Here is a 13,349-nt window from a genome sequence, read left to right as displayed (position 1 = left end):
AAATCAAGATACAAGGGAAGGGAGGGGCAACGTAGCTTTTCTCTTCCCGTATTCTCCTTCTGATCTTTTTGCCTCTTCTCACCTCTGTTTATTTTACCCATTCTCTTGTTGCTGTTCCCTCAGCCCCTCATACCTCTACCCCTCCTGGCGGTCTTAGCGCCAATTGGAGCTGTCTCAAAATGTGCCATCTGTCAGGCTCAGTGGTACCCACTCTCAGTAGCGGGTAGGAGGAGTAATGATTTTTGATGTCTTTCTTGCAGCCTCAACTCCCCAGCACCGTGTGGAAGTCGTTATTATTTTTATTTTCTGAAGCAAAGATGAAAATCTGTTGCCTTTTCAAGTAACTGCAGAGCCACACTTGGTTTCACAGGAGTCACTTTTGGTGGAAAGTGTCTTTGTCAAAGCTTCAGAAAAATGCTCAGACTGTGACGGCCTTCTAAAAGCTCCAAATAATCAGGCAAACCTAGGAAACGATAGACACAGACCCTTCTTTTGCTTAACATTCTTATGGTTTTGAAGCCAGGTTGATGATTTCCAGGGCATGGGACCAGGACTGCTGACCCGTAGGAGCTGGCTGTGCTGCACATGCTTCTTGCCGTCCATTGTGTCTTCTCAGCTCAGAGTCCAGACCGTTTAGCTTGCCTCTTGCTAGCGTACAGTGAATAGCAGAGCATGCTGCTGACCTTAGCGGGGACTTTTTGATACCAGTAGAGTGAAAATGAGCCTTACCCAACAGAAAAAAACATGAAACTCATCCATCTTGACCAGCCCATCTGGACAGAAGCTTAGCAAAATACATTCCTGCCTTCTAATGCTGACACGCAAACAACACTGCTTGCTGCAACCACCCAAAAAGCTGAAATCGCATCTGCTTCTGCAGGCGAGCATTTCAGGGCTGGTAAAAGTAGCTTTCCAGGAAGAAAATTAAAATAGTGTATTTTTGGTGCAGTTAGACAGCCAAAGACATTCTGAACAGAAACGCTTGCAGTTTTTAGAGCTGGCAAGCTGTGCGTCCCAGTTCAGGGCTCAGCCAGTGAACGCGCTGCGGTGGTGTCAAAGGAAGGGAGCCAGTTGAAGGCTGTCATTGCATGTAATTAGGAGCAGTTGCATGTGGGCTGTGCATGGGGAATATCAAGTCTTTGAAGACTAAGCAGGATGTCTGGTTCTGTATAATGTGATGAGCTGTGTTAAGATCTTACTGCATATTTTTAAAAACCCTGGCCTCAGTTGACAAAACAGATTTAGGATGCCACGTGTACTGCTCAGCGTGTCATAAAAGGGAGATGGCTTCCTTTTAAAGGGCAAGGCAGGAATATCTCTACCCGTGAAATATTTTCAAATACCTGTCACTGCGTGCAATGCCCAGTCTATTCCAGAGACGAAGTCTTCCATTTGTCAGAAGTTATTTTGTTAAGTCCCTAGGATTAAGTCCTGTCTGGCAGTATTGGAGTAGTAGCAAACAAAGAAAGGGAGACGGGAGGGAAATTCTCTTACAAGCAGAAAAATCTGCTGCCTTCTCTAACCTGAAGTGACTGATCCTCTTTAAACTGGAACACCCCTGGCTCAGGGACAGATATGCCATGGTTCAGCTGGTGTACCCTTGTGCATGGACAGTGTGGAAAGTGAAAAGACACACTGTACCTTCCAATTATTACATTCCAGGAACAGACAAAAAAATAAACACTGCTTTGTCTCATTTCTAGCTTGCAAGACAAATGTTGGATCATTCTGACTTGAAAGTGCTACCACAAAATGACCCAAAAGGGAGTAAAAATGCTTAGACTGCTTCTCCACGCTGACTCATGCCCATTCCTAGCATGGAAGGATTACCACAGTGTAGCGAATGGAGAGCCTCAAGTGGAGGTGGAGGATGAGGATGAGGGGAGAGCAAGTTTCCTTCTCTTCCTGGTGACCAGAGCTAGAAAGTGCTGAAATCAAAGTGGTTTCCTCCAGTACATATTTTCACCTTAGCCACACAGTGCGGACATAGTTAGATTCAACAGGTAAACTGGTTTGAACCTGAGGGTTACTGAAAAAGAGGTACAGCATTGCGAGATTAGGATTTATCTCTGGTTAAAAGTTAACTCGGTTTGAGAAAGAGCGTGTGTTTGAACACGGCGGCTCTTCCTGAGCATCTCCGTATGATGAGAAGCCCTTACACGGTCGGACTGTTGGGAAATGCCAGTGGTGTCAGAGTAGATACAAAATCAGTTCAGCGCTGATAAACTGATCCAGCATAAGCGTTAGCAAACATTAAAAGAATTTTACCCAAGCCCTAAATATCCCACTCCAAATCTGCCCAGAATTAACTTTCAGTAATTTTGATTAATATTGTATAAGTGCCTGGAAAAGCACAGAGGACACATTTACCTTGATTTGACTGCAGATTCTCCCAATGCAAGAGGTAGAAACGTGAAATCCGACTCGAGTTGCTATATCCTAAAAAATCAGTAAGAAAATACCAGGGTCTTCCCTCCTTTCCAAGGGCATAGCTTACCCCTGGGAGGACAGGGTGCTCATGAAAGCACCCGGGTCCGTTAGCAATTTTTAAGCTAGCTCTGGTTGTCCCACATCTGAACCGGAGCCAAAGCTTTCTGCAGTCAATACAAAGATTTCCGTTCCTTTGGGATGCCTGATTGCACTGTATCGATGCAGTAGCCTGGAGCTCATACGGTGACATTGGCAGCGGGGTTTTAGCTTTTGTGTAACAAGTACGCTGAGCTTGCTCTTTCCGACCTTAGTATTCCACACCGGCCCGTTAAAGCTGTTATTTTTATGGAAAATCTATCCTACCAGCCGTGGTACCAGCTCAACAACTCCATCATCTCTGCTCCTCCATAATCTGCCAAAGCCGGGGACCTGAAGCTGTGCGGTTTCTTAGATCAGCAGAGCAGAATATTGGCAGTGCCGTGTTATTAGCACTTGGGAGTCGTTATTTATTTCCAGGAAGATCCGGACGATGCCCACGAGATGGCAGCCTGCGCAGTGGAAAAATGGGCCCTGTTTATACCTGCAGAAAAAGAGGATTATCCCCGTACATGTCCCACCTTCCCTCTGCAGGCGAAAAAAGCGGCCTGTGCTCTTCAGCCCTTCTGCGCAAGGTTTAAGCGTTCGGACGATGCTGTGCAGACGTGCCGGCTCTCACCTGCGCCCCAGGATGGGATGGGTGGGAAGCCGGTGAGATGTGCTGACAAGCATGGAAATGCCACAGAGCCACCAGACAAGCTGGGATGTTTTAAAGGCATAGCAGGAAAACTACATCCCTGAAAACACAGAGTCTGGAGGGGGGGGTGCAATGAAAGAGACCTAGGAGGCAGACTGCCAAAAAATACTTTGTGCTGATAAGCAGCAAAAGAGCTCTGAGTTGGCACTGCAATAAATATACATGAGCACAGGAGGGTGCTGCTCCTTCTCTGACTTTGCATAAAACAGCATCTCTGTTCTCTGCTCCTTGGTGCCATCAACTTACAGGCTTCAGAAGGATGTACGTTTGTTCACTCTCAACCAAGTCCTAGGCGAGGCTAGCAACTGAATAGCCTCAGATGGCTCCGTCTTTCTAGGGTAGAGTAACGCTCACACAAAGGGCAGAGTGGGCTTTTAGGCGATGACCAGCCACAGCTGTCAGTCTGCTGCATAAGCACCCAGGTCTGTCAGCCTGCAAAATGGTGTCCTAAGGACTTAATTCTGGTACAGGTTAGTTAAGGACATACGTCAGAGGGCTCGTGGGTTTAAAGGCCCATGTCCCTCGTGCTTGATCGTCCAAGGACAACACAGAAGGTAGCACATGATTTGGTCTGAACTGGAGGAGTCTGACACTGATTCCTACTAGAAATAGCTCTACGGAAATTAGTGTGCAATTTTGTATTGAGTATCATTTGGCTCTCCTTAGTAGCGTGCCAACTGGTAGTGAGGGCACAAGGACGGGTAAGGTGGCCTAAGGGCACAGAGCAGATCAGAGACCGAGTGTGACCAGAGGAGCCTGGTTTCCTTACTGACGAGTTGTCCCCATGTGCAGGACAAGCTTAATACCTCACCCCACCAAAAGAAAAAAACAAACAACACCAAAAAAAAGCAGAAATGCCCAGAGGGTAGAAACAGAGAAGCTTTGCACTTTTTAAAATAGAAGTCAAAAGTCAATTCCGTGGTAGAGTTGGAGGGGTGCAAGAGAAGGACAGGTATTGTAGGCAGCGGAGGGGCTGTTAATAGAAGAAACAGAGATACTGACATTTCTGCTAAGCCCACCGATGCAATTTGAGTCCCGCAGAGAATGATTCAAGGGACAGCAGCTACAACTCACCCACCTGCAGCTGGTCCCAAACCTCACTTAGGTTATGCAGAAGGAATTAATCAATAGGTCTGGTTTCCTCCTGGAATGTAAAAGCCCCCAGGAAAGAAGGCTTGGCTTCTCTGATACAGTCCGATCTCCAGCTGCCAGAAGCGCTGCCGAGCATGCCATCTCTGAGCAGCTGCGTGGGGTTACCTTCTTGGCCCTTCAGTAAGTGAGCTGGCACGTAGGGCCCGTTTCTGGGCTTGAGAAAGAGCTCGAAACGTCGTTGGCAGAACCAGGTCTTGGCAGATAACAGGATGTAAATGTTATTCTTCAGGGCAGTTTCTAACCCCTTTTCCCTCCCTCCTCATGTAGTCCTGCTTTTATGAGAAAAACACAGCACCCGCTTTTCAGAAGCTGTGCGTTTACCCATACCCCTCCGCGGAGCAGTTTCCCTGACTCAGGATCTTTGCCTCCTCTAACGGTTGCATCACCGGTAAGAAAATGTAACTGCACTATTACAGAAATATGGGGGCTTATTTTTCCAGCCCAGGCAGTGCGTAGGAGATCATTTGGACTGGCACCTTCCCAAGCGTAATCTACTGAAATGTCATTCTCCTCCTGGGTGAAGCTTGGATTCTTCCCAACTTGTCTTTGGCTGGCAGCATCTGTGCGGCTTGCCCTCATCTCTTGGCATGCAGGTGCCCAAAGGTGTAGAAGAAAGTGCTCCTGTTAATGCTGGGAAAGTGAAAATAGATGTATTTTAAATCCTAAAGGCTGGGTTTTGCTTAGGTCCTTTTGCTTTGTTGGTGCTATCGTGCAAATGTCCTCTTTTTGAACGGGCCCCCAGATGAAAGGGAGATGCTTTGGAGCAGCGCAGGGAATGTTCCAGGCCGACTGACAGGACTCCGGCTGCTCAGAGTCACTCTAAACTGCGTCATTTTTAATGCTTCTCACAGGGGGCTTGGTGCATAACTTCAAGCGCTTGGATTTGGAAGTTCGGATTTAAGGTTTTAATGATAAACTTTGCATGTGGATTTTGGCCATTCCCTTCCTCTGGCATTTGTTGGTTGTTTTTTTTTTTATTATTTTTTGGCAGATTTCCAAGGGTGCCAGGCAAACAGGGAACAGGAAGTGGACTCGAATTCAAACGCCGTGCCACAGAGCAGCTCAGTTCCGTGGTGATGTTCCTATTCTGAAACCAGCTTTCTTCCTAGCAGAGCCCACCGGCATTGCTCTGCCAGGGCACGGGGGTGTCGACACAGCCGTGTTTCAGATCAGTGAGAGTCGAAGCCGTTGCACAGTTAGCAGTGGGAACGTTTCAAACCTGAGCTCTTATCTGGGTTGCTAAAGGATATCATGTTTCTGAAAGCTATATGTCACATGGAGGCTGTTAAATAATGAATGCCAGGATGCATAGCTAAGTGTTGACATACGAAAGAAGCTGTCGTCTGAGCACCAGCTTCTCTGCCTGGCAGCAGCAGCGGGACACGGTTTACCTAAATTTGCTCAGCTACTTTTTTTTCTTTAAGTCAATGATAGCTTTTTCTTTTCTTTCATTAAATAGCTTCTGATAAGAATTTATTTTCCTAAGGGAAATAGGAAGGGCTTGGACATTTCTGAAGAAAATGAGAAAAAAAGCCCTACCGCGAACTGTAATTGTGTGTTCTACTTTCCAAAGCATTTCCTTTCACCTCCTGAACTGTCATCTGACATCTAAAGGACAGGGGCTGGCAAAACCTGATTTAACCAGGCCCCAGGTTGGGCAGTACAGCCTCAGAACCAACATTCATCCCGAGTCCTGCAGGGTTTTAATCCTAGACATGGAAGAAATCAAAATAAGTTCTTTACTGTGTTGTGCCGGTACCACAGGGGAAGGGCAGAGACTCGGCAGAGGTCAACAGAGACCCAAACGCAGCTTCTCGAGCTGGCTTTGTGCAGCCCTCTCCTGATTAAAAACACTCCGGGAGCGGCTTTAACTTGCATCACAGAGTTTTGTCAGCGCAGATGTGGGCAAAGCGGTACCGCTCGGCGCCCAACCTGCTCTCCCTGTTCTCTCCTAGCAAGCCCTTATCTTCCTTGCTGTATGTTGGGATTGGACCAGAAGTTGTTCTTCTGGAGACTGCCCATCCCTTGCCAGGCAGATTCACTAGGCAGAATCAAAGAATTATTCGATAGTGTCCTTAAGTGGGCTGGGTGTTACAGCAAACACGGAGGAATTAAGCACCAGCCTAGACGTCAGCATCTGCTTAAATACTCAGTATTCACAATGCAGGTGAATTTGAAGGTGCTAACTTTGTGAAGTCAAAGGGCGTTCTTAACTTCCATGAAGTTAATCATGCATCAAGCACTTTGTTGCGCAGGGAGCTGAGGAAGGAAAAACCAGCTTAATATTGCACAACAGGGTTTTTAGATTTGCTGGTCTCAGTTCCAGTTTTATTTTGTTGTTCCATAAAATCATGTGTTAGCAATAAGATTTATACTAGGCCAGTTCCTTGGAGTCTCTTATTGCCAATTTCATTTCTCCTTTTTTTTTTGTAAGAAGTGGATTTATATACAAATGTAGCCATTTGTAAGCAACCAATATATTCAGTAACATTTCCCTCTGTGGCACATTTATGCTAGAAATCCAGAAATGAGAAACTCTGAAATGCCAAGGTCCTTAGAAAGCTGTCTCAATTTGATTTCCTTCTAGCCTGAATTTTCATAACAGTTAGTTTGGGTTTCAGTTATATAGTACCCTGGCTGATGAATATTAAACAAGGTCTGCATACATTTCTTGGGTTTGCTTTTACAGACTCCGCTTGTACAGAGATTTTTTTTTTTTTTGGCAGTGCCCTTATTGATGCCCTCTATTCCATTCTTTTATTGTTCCCAGGTTGTTGTGAGAGACAAGTGACAGTGCGAGACAGGAGGAGAATGATTAAATTTTGCAGGGAAATTATACAGAGTAGAAAATCAATAGTTAGATGCTCCTTGGGACCGCCTAAAACTTCTTTGAAGAATAATTAGCTTGCAAGAGAGCTCTGTTAGCTGGAATTCCTCCCCAATTCTGTGTGCATAAGATAAAATTAGTCTGGGATAAGCAGTGTGCTTTGAGGTCTCTTTGCTGGTCTGGGGAAATGGTCTGTGTGGGGAGAATGAAGGAATTAGCTAGGAGAGGTATGGAAGAAAGCCTGGCTGGCCACCTCCCTCCTGGGCTCAGGAGGAAGCAACAAGTGGTGACAGAAACAGGGGAACCTGAGCGGAGCGAAGTATAGAGGGGAGTTACGTGCTGGGGCTCAGCACCTGATTGTCCGGGTGACTCTGTTCAAATGGGCAATTAGCCACTGGATGGGCAGAGTTCAAATGGGCAATTAGCCGTGGAGCAGAGTTGAGTGACTGTTGGTGTGGAGTCCACAGGTGTAAACAGTCCATTTGATAAAGCCGCATGAGTCAGCCCCAGGGCCCTGTTTAAGCTAAATGCTTGACTTGGAGGTCGGCAAAGGCTTCCTGAAGTTGGAGGAGAGGAGGGAGAGCAGCAGAGGACTCCTGTTGAGCCCCACCGTTGTGTGTTGACCCCATCGTGTCTTTGACCGTTTCCAATGTGCCGTTGACTCCTGAGATATTGCTACAGGTAATCCTAAAGTTGGGAGATGAAGGGTGGGGTTTAATAGCTGTGTTGGTTTGAACTGATCTGGGCAGAGTTGACCTAGGAGTGAGGTTAGTCTAGCTCTCCAGAGCTGCTAGTGTCTTTCAGAAGCATAAAAATATACTTGAAATGCTCAGAAAGCTGCTACAAGAGGTGTCGATAGCGGTTCATGACAGACTAAGTGATATCTAATTAATTAATTAACTGTCTAGAAGAATAACAAGGCTGAAAAACTTGCTGGAGGCATAATGTAACAGGTATTAAGGGAGATTTGAGAAAGATCTAGCAAAACTAGATAATAAAGCAGCACAATAGCTAAAAGAAGACGTCATTGCGGAGGTGATCACAAGGTAACAGAATGATTCCTGCTTTTCGCTCGTCCGTGGAGATTGATGTTTAGTACCGGTTGGGATTTGCATTCTTAAAGTCATAAGCATTGTATAAATATAAATGCACATCTTTGTTTTGCTTCGTTTTGGTGTGTTGTTCGTTTTGTTGGTTTTGGTATTTTTTGGTTTGTTTGTTGTTTTTTTTTTTTCTTAATGTATCCATTCTTAGGAACTAGGAAAACATCCAAGCACATGCGTAACATTAAGCATGTGACTCATCCCCTCCACAGCCACAGATGTCTCTCACTCTTGCAATTGAATATGTGCTAAAGTGGTGTGTTGGAGCAGAGCCCAGGAGTGCTGTGTGCAGGTTTGAGCTCATCGGTACCAAAGTGGGGCTAAAAAGCAGGTCTACAATTACACACCTGTAGGCTTAGCTTCAGTTCCTGGAAAAACACTGGAACAAGTAACCAAACAAACTATTTTGTGAGCACCTCAAAGAAAATGAGGGGATGAGTAACAGGCAGCTTAGATGTTATTTTTTTTTTAGATGCAAGAGATTCAAACCAATCTAATTTTCCAGTAAAATAGGGCAACACCCTGAGATTGGTTTGAATTTTGAAGCTGTTTCACATGCGCTCTTGTAAGGATGGCATGGTTGAAAATACCTGGGTGTAAAATTGCTTGAAAAACTGATTGAAGGATGTTGTTGAGGGAGGTTCTGAGGGGGTGGTTTTGTGTACATGTCTTTTCTTTCAATATGTGATTCGGCTGATGGAAGAGAGAGTATGCAGTTTAAATTCCGGGCTGACACCACGTTGGAAGATGATGTGAGGACACTGGGCAGGATTAGAATTCAGTATGATCTTTGAAAGCTAGAGATGTGTTTAAAAAAAAAAAACAAACCCAGAAAAAACAGCTTGCCATTCAGCTAGGACACTGCATTGTCCCTCTGCTGAATATAGATTTATGTATTGCAATAAACTCTTAACATAGGTTATTACATAGTTATAACAGGTTGGGGAACAACAACTACATGTTATAGTTGATTCATCAATAAGGATGAAATATTTTGATGGCTCACAAGGTGATGGTGAACAAGTCATGCTATGCTGGTGCAGAAAAGGCACATCAAGCGAATGAGCAGGGCTGTTGCCACCGTGGCAAGTGCCATAATCCTTGCGGCCAGCCCCGTGCCAGCAAGCGGGAGCACTGCGCTCGCTTCTGTCCAGAAAACTTCAAGGCTGAGCTGGACAATGGTTGAGTATGAAAAAGAAAGCGGTGAGACTGATCAAAGGTCTAGAAGACTTCATCTGCCAGGAAAGATTGTGGGGGTTTCATCCTCAGGAGAGGGAGACTGAGGAGGAGACTAAATCTCTTCCAAAACATTGTCAGCAGCTGCAAAGGAAAAGGGAAATGATTTGGTCTTCCTCAGCCTGGCAGTTAAGACAAGAAGCTGTGGGCTAAACTACTTCAAGGTGTAATTAGGGCAATTTATTTTTAGTAATTAATCTGATACTAAGGGAGTGTGAAGGAGCAGATTCCCTGGGAGAGGTGAGTCTCTGACGCTTTGAAAAATAAGCTTAGACCTCTGTCTGTCAGGAGTGACCTATGCAAGTCCTCCCTTATGCAGGTGGATGGACTGAATGACCTCTGGTTCTGCTAGGGTTAATTTACACTAATCTAACCGCATAAATGCAGGTTAATTTAACTAAGTCAGTGCCAATAACCTGGTATTGATGGAAAGAGAATCTTGTCTTCTCAGCAATACAGCTGTAGAGAACCAGAGGTTTTCCACTTTGGCACTGAGAAGGATTAAATGCGTAAGCACGGAGAAGGGCAGGGTAGGCGAGTGCACAAAGCAATGAAGAGATCACAATATCTAACTTGAAACTCGCTTGTTAACTAGCTAAAAGTTGGTGATTTCATCCTGCTTTGCCTCAGCCCCTAGATATTGGTGGTTTCAGAGGCCCAGAGAGGGAAGTAATGCAGAGCAGGCTTCTTGCAGCTCTCCAAACAGCAGAAGGTGACAGCCTTACAGACGTCAGGCAAGTTAGCTATGCACATTTTCAGCATTTAATGGTCCCCCGAATGCTATTAGTGTTGCTAGCATTTGGGCTCTTCTTCCTTTCATCTGCGCTTCTTCATAGAGTCTGCTTAATGTTTTGCATCTTCTTTTTTTTTTTCCCCCCGTAGTTAATTTCTGCATCCTCGAGCTCCCTTTTTATTTTTACTTAAAGGTAATTTTTTCCTTACAGCTGTCTGCAAATAACAGCTCCATTAAACATGCAAGTAGGAAACCGGTATGTGTTGTTTCACTTCACGTGTGATACTGTAATTGATGTGATTGCGTTCTCTTTGAAAGCTTCATTCCTGTTACCTGCAGGAATCGGGAATTCTCTTCATCTAGTCACTTGTTTATGCTTAAGAAAAGAGATATTAAAATCTACCAGGATGTTTTAAGTAAGCTGCTTCTTGCTTTATTCCTTTATTTATCTATCATAGAGCACGTATTAACCTTTTGACTCCGAAAATGCATTCTTGCATTCAGAAAGAGGAGTACTACAAATACGGAAGAACAAAGCTAACTGACCCTTTGCGCAGCTTCTGAACACGCTTTACGGAGAAATTCCCAAGAAAGCGGTTCCATTGAATTCTTCTCATTAGAACTGACAAATTGGTGGAATTACCCACCTCTGAGGGGCTTCACCTCAGTTTCTTAAGTCCAGACTTCGTTCCGGTTTGCATCTAAGCCTTGATGGAGATGGTCAAGTTCAAATACTGTGAGATGATGGGTCAGCAGAGTTTACCCAAAGCTTGTCTGGCACGGAAGTGACTCCCAGAACACTGGGTTAGGACTCCAGACCCCTCAGCTTTCTCTTTTCCCCGTGTCACACTCTGTAATGCTTCTAACAGTTTAACTTTCCTGTTCAATAGTGGGACAGGTTCTTGTGTCACATGGAAAGAAACCAAAGGAGTTGGAGACTTCACCCCAAACACAAGGATTCAGCGGTAGCGGTGGATATTTAAGGTTCTGCTCAGTGTTTGAGGTTGGTGCTGTGGTGTGGCCCTAGGGAGGATGGGATTGTTCTTACCAAGTTCTAGTGAGAAGCATATAACTTTTTCTGTATTGCTGAGTGGCCAGTGTTTGTGTCTGTCTGAATATGTGCGGTGACAACCTCGAAGCCCCGGTGGGAAACGGTATTTCGGGCTTTGCCCTGAGCATGAGTTGACCTGTGATACCATGCAGTGCAAAGGGCATCCAAGTGGCACAATGGGAAGTTGTGCGTTGTTTCTTAAATAATAAAAAAAAATATTAAAAAAAAAAATTATAAAAAAACCAACAAAAAACCACCCACCCACCCAAAAGACTTGTTTCTTGCAGTTGTACTTTTTCATGCTTTTCAGAGATGATACAACAGCATTGCCCGTAGTTGTGTTTTTGCTATTTCTTGTAGTCCCTAGGAAATGCCAAAATAAATTAGACCCATTATAGCAAACTAATCTGGTGAGTAGGCGTTTCAGCATCGTCGTGTTCTGGAGCATGGTATCTGGGCTCCTTGGACAGATGCTGCCTGTGGCACTCGCTGTTGCAGGGACGCGTGTCTGCTCGCAGACTGGCATCTATAAATGGCACGACTTCCCCCGTCGCGAGGCCGTGGGGACAGGCTTTTGGATGGGGGAAAGTGCCCCCCACCCTCCCATCGAGCCCCGCAATGGGGAGGACCATTCCATAGGGAAATCTGCCTTTAGTAGATATTTATTTTTTCCCCCTCTCCCCTTGCAGCTGTCAATTTGGAGATTCTCTCGGCTTATTTCAAAGCCACTTTTAAGCCTTTTAAAATAGCTTTATACTGATACACCCATAGGATGTTTTCACATGCTTTTAGCACTACCTATTCAGAGAGATGAAAGCACCACTTAAGGCAATCTTTTCCTGCCTAAAATCAAGCTAAAGAAAACGGATTGTGAGAAAGGCCTGTGGCCCCTTAGAACATATGCTGTGTCCTGTGGTATGATACCAATAATATATCATAAACGACATGGTATGAAATAGCAAATGCAACTGCTCTAGGGCAAAACCCAGCAAAGCCACTGTGGCACCGCCAGCGCCGTGACCTCTGTGGGACTGGTGCTGTCCCACCCTGCTGCCAGCTGCGCCTTGTCCCTCCGTGTATGCGTGCTTTTATATCTTTTACATCTCTTTGGTATCTAATGGATGGACTCGCAAAGCAGAGGGTCTAATAAGTCATCCCTTCAAGGAAGGACTGCGTGAGGAGTGCAGGATCCAACTGCGTGTGATCTGCAAAGCTTTAGGAGTGTTGGGCTGTCTCCAGTGCAGGTGAGAAGCACTTGTGGCTCCATTTGTGAGTCTGACGCAACCGCTGCCTTGGAGCACGGCACCTTTGCAATTAACTTGCTCGTACAGAGCAAGTCCCACCTCCCCTAAGACCCATCATCTGCGTGTCTGGGGTATCCAGCACAACCAGGACACGTGGCACATGGCTGGGGAGGTCACTTGTGCACGGCTGAGTTTTTAGCTGTGGGAAATCCCAGTTGTAGCTTTTTTTTTGTTGTTGCAGAAGTGAGTGGGTAGTAGAGATGCAGATGATGCTAACCACGGCTTATGGGTGTTTAACTAAATATAAAGCAACTGGATCGTGGCAATCACTTAAGAGGGTTCAGTAAATGTTTATATTGATTAAACTATTAACAAGAATAGCAAATCCCATTATGCTAATCATTATTATATTGCTTTCCTGCCCTCTCCTCCCTCTTTCTCCACCCCTGAATGTTTTTCCTAGAATACGATAAACACATATAGGGAAATCTCTTGCCTCAGGGGCCTTGGCTGCCGGAAATGCTTCCCAGTGTTCAGCGTGGAGGTGAACAGTACCTGCACGCTGGGCTCTGGCGTCAGTGAAGTTGTCTGTGTGGCTAATCTCTGCTCAGGAGAGGGAGGTCTGGAGAAAAATTCCCCAAAAATCAAGGGAGACTCCTAATAAGAGAATGACAGCGAGGAAGAGTATTTAGGCCAGGGGGATGCTGTCTTAGTATCTTTTACCAGGCGTACAGACATCCAGGAAGGAATGGTATTGGCTCGGAGACTTGTTGTTAACAT

This window comes from Rissa tridactyla, chromosome 3 (assembly GCF_028500815.1).
Source record: "Rissa tridactyla isolate bRisTri1 chromosome 3, bRisTri1.patW.cur.20221130, whole genome shotgun sequence".
Taxonomy (NCBI): Eukaryota; Metazoa; Chordata; class Aves; order Charadriiformes; family Laridae; genus Rissa; species Rissa tridactyla.
Note: the sequence above shows the minus strand (reverse complement) of the source record.